This window comes from Mustela putorius, unplaced genomic scaffold (genome assembly GCF_011764305.1).
Source record: "Mustela putorius furo isolate JIRA1106 unplaced genomic scaffold, ASM1176430v1.1 tig00003874_pilon_pilon_pilon, whole genome shotgun sequence".
NCBI lineage: Eukaryota > Metazoa > Chordata > Mammalia > Carnivora > Mustelidae > Mustela > Mustela putorius.
Window position 1 is genome coordinate 63,613 of NW_025422025.1, and position 6,424 is coordinate 70,036.

Sequence of the window (6,424 nt, forward strand, 5' to 3'; positions counted from 1 at the left end):
TTTTTGGCTTCCCAGTGCAAATAAAAAATTATGTTTCCCAGTGCATATAAAAAATAAACACTATACTGTACTGTTCAAAAGCATTATGTCTTTAAGGAAAAACAATGTATATACCTTAGGTAAACTAGTTCTGAGTTTTCAGTGGGTCATAATTACTGATCACAGATCACCATAACAAATACAATAATAATGAAAAAACTTGAAATATTGCAAGAAATTACCAATATGTGACAGAGAGACACAAAATGAACAAATGTTGTTAGAAAAATGGTGGCAGCAGACCTCTTTTATACAAGATTGCTATAAACTTTCAACTTGTAAGAATGTGATATATGCAAAGTTTAATAAAGGGAAGCACAATAAAAATGTATGTATATATTATTAACTATGATCAACATGCTGTACATTAGATCCCCAGAACTTTTTCATATTATAGTTGCAAGTTTGTACCCTTTGACCACCTTATCCCACCCCAGGTTCACCTCTTGTCAACTCAACTCTAAGTTTCCATTAGTTTGCTTTTTCTTCAGATTCTGTATGTAAGGGATATCATAATACATAAATTAAAAATATATATATAAAATCTTTGAAATATTTCCCTTAGTATAATACCTTCAAGATCCATCCATGCTGTTGTAAATGGCAGTATTTCTTAATTTTTCATGGTTAAGTAGTATTCCATAGTATATATTTACCATACTTATTTTATTCATTCATCCATTAATGTATACTGAAGTTATTTCCATCTCTTGCTTAGAGTTAATAATTTTATAATGAACATAAGAGTGCAGATATGTCTTCGAATAGTGACTTCGTTTCCTTTAGATATATACCTAGAGGTGGGATTACTGAATCATATGGTAATTTTACTTTTAATAATATGAATAATCTCCATACTGTTTTCCATACAAATTTATATCCTTATCACAGTGCATAAGGTCCCCATTTTCCCCAATATTTACCAAAATTTGTTAGTTTTAATTTTTTAGTAGTATATAAACTAATAGGTAGTAATATCTTGTTGTGTTTTTCAGAGGTAAACAACAACAACAACATAATGACTTCGCCCTGAGTTTTTACGTTGAGCACTTTTTAATGCTCCTGTTGGTCATTTATATAAGTTTTTTGAAAAAAAAAGTCTATTGAGATCCTTTTGCTATTTTTTTAATTATATATTTTTTTCTATTTGCATCTGTTGGTTATTAACCTCTTTTCAGATATAAGATTTGTAAGTATTTTCTTCCATTCTGTGGATTGTGTTTTTATTCCCTTTTTTTTGGCAATGCAGAAACTTTAGTTTGATGTAATACCATTTATTTATTTTTGCTTCTTTTGCTTGTGTTTTTGGCCTGGTATCCAAAAACTATTGGCAAGACCAATGTCAAGGAGAAATTTTCCTATGTTTTCCTTTAGGAAATTTAGTTTCATGCATCACATTTAAGTCTTTAATCTATTTCAAGTTAAGATTTATGAGTGATATAAGGTTCCAGTTTCATTCTGGTTTATGTGACTATTCAGTTTTAAATATCATTTATTGAACAGACTATCTTTACCCATTATATATGTTGGCTCCTGTCAAATATTAGGTGACTGTATGAAAGGATTTATTTCTGGATTCTCAATTCCGTTCTACTTGTTTATTGGTCTATTTTTATGCCAGTATACTTTATTGTTTTGAGCATGAGGGCTTTGTAGTATAGTTTCAAATCAAGAAGTGTAATTTCGCTTCGTCATTCTTTCTCAGAACTGCTTTAATTATTTGTTGTCTTTTATGGTCTCATATAAATTTTAGGATTCTTTACTTACTTCTGTAAAAAAAAATATTGGATTTTTAAAAAAGATTATTTATTTATTTATTTCACAGAGAGAGATGACAAGCAGGCAGAGAGGCAGGCAGAGAGAGAAGAAGTAGCAGCTTCCTGCTGACCTGAGAGCCTGATGCAGGGCTCGATCCCAGGACCCTGGGATCATGACCTGAGCCAAAGGCAGAGGCTTAACCCACTGAGCCACCCAGGCGCCCCTAACATTGGATTTTTGATAGGAATTGAATTTGCAGATGGTTTTTGGTAGTATGGACATTTTAACAATGTTAATTCTTACCATTCATAAATATGAGCTATCTTTCCATTTATGTCTCCTTCAATTTCTTTATCAATGTCATAGTTTATGGGGTACAGATCTTTCATCTTCTTAGTTAAATCTTTTCCTAAGTATTTTATTAGTTTTGATGCTATTGTGAATTAGATTGTTCTCTTTATTTTTTCAGATAGTTCATCATTAGAGTGTTAAAATGCTCCTGTCTTGTGCTTACTTTGGCAGCACATATACTAAAATTGGAATGATGCAGAGAAGATTAGCGTGATCACTGAGCAAGGATGACATGAAAAACTATTTAAAAAAATGAAACAAAACAAAATTCTTGTCTTTTATATATTGATCTTGTATTTGGCAGCTTTATTAAATTTGTTTATTCAAAATTTTTTGTGAATTTTTTAGGATTTTTTTACATGTAAGTTCATGTTATCCAAAAAAAGAAAACTTTACTTCTTCCTTTTTTTCTTTTGGAGTCTTTTATTTATTTGTGTTCCTTGTTTCTCTGGCTAGGACATCCAGTACTATGTCAAATGAGAGTAGTGAAAGTGGACACACTTGTGTTTTTTCTGATCTTTAAGGGGAAAACTTTCAAACTTTTTTGATTGAATATGAGATTAGCTCTAGGCTTGCAATATGTGTTTTTTCTTAAATGGATTTTTAAAATTATTTTTAAAAATTTTTATAAACATATAATGTGTTTTTATCCCCAGGGTTACAGGTCTGTGAATCACCAGGTTTACACATTTCACAGCACTCACCATCACTCACCATAGCACCTGCCCTCCCCATGTCCATACCCCCACCATCGTCTCCCAACACACCTCCCCCCAGCAACCCTCAGTCTGTTTTGTGAGATTCAGTCTTTTATGGTTTGTCTCCCTCCCAATCCCATCTTCTTTTATTTTTCTTTTCGTACGCCGGAAACCGCCTATATTGCATCTCCATTTCATCATATCAGGGAGATCATATCATAGTTGTCTTTCTCAGATTGATTTATTTCGCCAAGCATAATACCCTCTAGTTCCATCCATGTCATCACAAATAGCAGGATTTCATTTCTTTTGATGGCTGCATAGTATCCCATTGAACATATATACCACATCTTATTTATTGATTCATCTGTTGAAGGACATTTAGGTTCTTTCCATAGTTTAACTATTGTGGACATTGCTGCTATAAACATTTGGGTGCATGTGCCCCTTCAGAATGCCACGTTTGTATCTTTAGAGTACATATCCAGTACTACAATCACTGGGTCATAGGGTAGTTCTCTTTTCAGCTTTTTGAGGCACCTCCACGCTGTTTTCCAGAGTGGTTGCACCAGCTTGCATTCCCACGTACAGTGTAGGAGGGTTGCCCTTTCTCCAGATCCTCGCCAGCATCTGTCATTGACTGACTTGTTCATTTTAGCCATTCTGAAAGGTGTGAGGTGGTATCTCATTCTGGTTTTGATTTGTATTTCCCTGATGCCAAGTGATGTGGAGCATTTTTTCATGTGTCTGTTGGCCATTTGGATGTATTCTTTGCAGAAATGTCTGTTCATGTCCTCTGCCCATTTTTTCATTCGATTATTTGTTCTTAGGGTGTTGAGTTTGATAAGCTCTTTATAGATTTTGGATAGATACTGGCCCTTTATCTGGTATGTCATTTGCAAATATCTTCTCCCAGATAACTTCTGACAGTCATCTTTTGGCTTTGTTAACTGTTTCCTTTGCTGTGCAAAAGCTTTTTGATCTGATGAAATCCCAATAGTTCATTCTTGCCCTTGCTTCCCTTGCCTTTGGCGATGTTCCTAGGAAGAAGTTGCTGCCGCTGAGGTCAAAGAGGTTGCTACCTGTTCTCTCCTCAAGGATTTTGATGGATTCCTTTCTCACATTATGCTTCTTCATCAATTTCCAGTCTATTTTCATGTATGGTGTAAGAAAATGGTCCAACTTCATTTTTTTGCATGTGGCTGTTCAATTTTCCCAACACCATTTGTTGAAGAGGCTGTCTCTTTTCCATAGGACATTCCTTCCTGCTTTGTTGAAGATTAGTTGACCATAGAGTTGAGGGTGTATTTCTGGGCTCTCTATTCTGTTCCATTGATCTATGTCTGTTTTGGGGACAGTTCCCTACTATCTTGATGATGACAACTTTGTAATAGAGCTTGAAGTCTGGAATTGTGATGCCAACAACTTTGGCTTTCTTTTTCAATATTTCTCTGGCTATTCGAGGTATTTTCTGGTTCCATATAAATTTTAGGATGATTTGTCCCATTTCTTTGAAAAAAATGGATGGGATTTTGATAGGGGTTGCATTAAATGTGTAGATTGCTTTAGGTAGCATAGACATTTTCACAATATTTGTTCTTCCAATACAGTAGCATGGAATATTTTTCCATTTCTTTGTGTATTTTTCAATTTCTTTTATGAGTACTTTAGAGTTTTCTGAGTATAGATTCTTTGTTAGGTTTATTCCTAGGTATCTTAGGATTTTGGGTGCAATTGTAAATGGGATTCACTCCTTAATTTCTATTTCTTCAGTCCTGTTGGTATAAAAAAATGCAACCAATTTCTGTTCATTGATTTATTTCCTGACACTTTACAGAATTTCTATACAAGTTATAGCAGATTTGGAGTGGAGTCCTTTAAGTTTTCCACATACAGTATCATATCATCTGCAAACAGGGATAGTTTGACTTCTCTTCTGCCAATTTGGCAAAATTTGGATGCCTTTAATTTCTTTTTGTTGTCTGATTGCTGAGGCTAGGACTTCTAGTACGATGTTGAATAGCAGTGGTGATAACAGACATCCCTGCCGTGTTCCTGACCTCAGCGGAAAAGTATTCAGTTTTTCTCCATTGAGAATGATATTTGCAGTGAGTTTTTCACAGATGGCTTTGATAATATTGATAATATGTGCCCTCTATCCCTACACTTTGAAGAGTTTTAATCAGGAAGGGATACTGCACTTTGCCAAATGCTTTTTCAGCATCTATGGAGAGTATCATATGTTTTATTGATGTGTTGTATCAATTTGATTGATTTGCAGATGTTGAACCAACCTTGTAGCCCTGGAATAAATCCCAGTTGGTCGTGGTGAATAATCCTTTTAATGTACTGTTGAATCCTATTGGCTAGTATTTTGGTGAGAATTTTCGCATCTGTGTTCATCAAGGATATTGGTCTGTAGTTCACATTTTTGATGGGAACCTTGTCTGGTTTTGGGATCAAGGTGATGCTGGCCTCAGGAAAAAAAAAAACAGTTTGGGAGTTTTCCTTCCATTTCTATTTTTTTGGAACAGTATCATGAGAATAGGAATTAATTCTTCTTTAAATGTTTGGTAGAAATCCCCTGGGAAGCCATCTGGCCCGGGGCTTTTGTTTGTTTGGAGATTTTTGATGACTGTTTCAATCTCCATACTGGTTATGGGTCTGTTCAGGTTTTCTATTTCTTCCTGGTTCAGTTGTGGTAGTTTATATGTCTCTAGGAATGTATCCATTTCTTCCAGATTGTTGAATTTGTTGGCGTAGAGTTGCTCATAGTATGTTCTTATAATTGTTTGTATTTCTTTGGTGTTGGTTGTGATCTCTCCTCTTTCATTCATGATTTTATTTATTTGGGTTCTTTCTCTTTTCTTTTTGATAAGTCTGGAAAGGGGTTTATCAATCTTATTAATTCTTTCAAAGAACCAGATCCTAGTTTCGTTGATTTTTTCTATTGTTCTTTTTGTTGGTCGTGGTTTTTTGTGGTTTTTGTTTGTTTGTTTGTTTCTATTTCATTGATTTCTGCTCTGATCTTTATTATTCCTCTTCTCATGCTGGGTTTAGGCTTTCTTTGTTGTTCTTTCTCCAACTCCTTTAGGTGTAGGGTTACGTTGTGTATTTGAGATCTGAGAGAGAAGCGTGGTTGCACACATCTGTCACTACACTCCACAGGAGAAAGTCGGGATGGCGCAGCACGCCTCCCCCAGAGAAGAGAAGGAGCCGTTGGACTTGTGGTCGGGAAAAGGACGGGAAGCAGGGTAGCCTGCCATGGCAGGAACAGTAGGCCGGTGGCAAGACAAGTGTCACCCGCCCTCTGTGCGGAGAGACAAAGCCTGGTTCCTAAGGAGACATGAGGGGACGACTAGGGCAAGGACGCGTGCTCCACTTTGAGGAAGGAGTCTGGGCAGAAGGCAGGCCTGTCCTGTGCCTCAGGTCCCAAGGGGACAGCATCTCCTTGACCACCTGTCCGTAGGGCAGACTGGCTAGCTACCAGGTGCCATACCCGGAACTCGCAGAAACAGCTCCCTCGAGAAACGGGCAGTCACATGCCATATTCCTCCAACATTTGACAGCGTTTTCGG

The 6,424-nt window shown here is 36.1% G+C and overlaps 1 pseudogene; it reads left to right on the forward strand.

Moving 5' to 3' along the window:
* Positions 1 to 2,303: 2,303 nt before the first annotated feature.
* LOC123388098 lies at positions 2,304 to 2,421 on the forward strand (annotated as a pseudogene).
* Positions 2,422 to 6,424: the final 4,003 nt, after the last annotated feature.